General features: G+C 57.9%; 1 protein-coding gene across 1 annotated transcript in view; it reads right to left on the reverse strand.

Moving 5' to 3' along the window:
- The window catches only part of MSI2 (musashi RNA binding protein 2), a 254277-nt gene that overhangs the window by 213405 nt on the left and 39313 nt on the right, over window positions 1-1559 (reverse strand). The gene's annotated exons all lie outside the window — the stretch shown is intronic.

Here is a 1559-nt window from a genome sequence, read left to right on the forward strand (position 1 = left end):
TAAGTGTATTGCTCTCCATCACAATGGGAAAAGAGTCCAGCTGGCAGGAGACCAAGGGCTGTGACGTTAAAAAACACCACCGCCACTCGTTTTGGCAGCGAAGTACACCCACGTCGTGGGCTAGAGGATGAGAACATCCGACCGGGAATCAGGATCCCTCCCTCAGCTGAGAGCAGCGTCGGGAGAGCCGCTTTGCTTTCCAAACCCCCGCCCGCAGAGAGGCCGGACAGGAGGGGCAGGGCAGGTTCCGGGGGCACAGGAGCGCGGCGAGAGCCCCCGCGCCTCCGCGGGTACGTGCGGCTGTGCGCCAGGACCTCAGCAGACCAGGTCTGTCCACCACCCGCGAAGCCACCCGGCCACCACCGCGCACGGGGAACGACACCGCCCGGGCTCACGCGCCGGCGCTGCTCGCAGCTGAAAAGCCACCCCTTCTCCAGACAACGCTCTGTCACAAACGAAGATTAATTGAGCAGCTGTCCAAGAAAGTCTGCTTTAAATAACCCAGATGGAAACTTGTGCGGATGATAAATTAAGAATAATCATCTATCCCTCTGTGATGCGCACAGAAAATGCGCGCGCACCTTTCCTCCGCACCCCTGCGCGCACGCTCACCGCCCCGTTCCCAACACCTCAGCAACAGGCCCTTACTTGGCAGGGAAGCGTTAAAAATCTCATTCTTGATAAGGTAGCTTTGAAAGAAAGCCACGTTATTCAGGTGGGTCCTCCCCAAACGGCCATTTTTAAGCCGTGGCAATAAAGCGACATCTAAAAGAGCTGGCAATTGTCCCCAGAACTCAAGACACCACGACAGCCGAAAGACATTCAACCACTGCAACAGGATAATCGCCAGCCCAAGTCAAATTGTTGTTCTCCTCCCCGGCGCCGTGCACACTAACTGCCCCCCCAAGAGCATTTACCAGCGGCTGGTGTTTGGAAGCCAGCAAGCAGCCCAGCTGCAAGCTGTTAACTTCCCTCTCCAGAGGTGTTGGGAAAGGTTCCCTCACTCGTTTGGGTGCACGTGGCCACCCTGCCCCAACCCAAACCTTCAGCAAAAAGAATCCCAGAATCCCAGCATGGCAAGGGTTGGAAGGGCCCTCGGGAGCTCACCCAGTGCCACCCCCCTGCCCAAGCAGGCTCACCCAGAGCAGGGGGCACAGGACAGCGGCCAGGCGGGGGTTGAAGATCTCCAGAGAAGGAGACTCCACAGCCCCCCTGGGCAGCCTGGGCCAGGGCTCGGGCACCCTCACAGTCAACAAGTTCTTCCTCCCGTTCAACTGAAACCTCTTGTGCTTCAGTTTGTGTCCATGGCCCCTTGTCCTGGCACTGGGCACCACTGAGAAGAGTCTGGCTGCATCCTCGTGACCCCCACCCTTGAGATATTTGTAGGTGTTGATGAGATCCCCTCTCAGCCTTCTCTTCTCCAGGCTGAGTAAGCCCAGCTCCCTCAGCCTTTCCTCGTAGGGCAGATGCTCCAGTCCCCCCATCATCCTAGTTGCTCTCCTCTGGACTCTTTCTAGGAGTTCCTCATCTTTCTTGAACTGGGGAGCCCAGAACTGGAC

This window comes from Egretta garzetta, unplaced genomic scaffold (assembly GCF_000687185.1).
Source record: "Egretta garzetta isolate BGI_Z169 unplaced genomic scaffold, ASM68718v1 scaffold120, whole genome shotgun sequence".
NCBI classification, from domain to species: domain Eukaryota; kingdom Metazoa; phylum Chordata; class Aves; order Pelecaniformes; family Ardeidae; genus Egretta; species Egretta garzetta.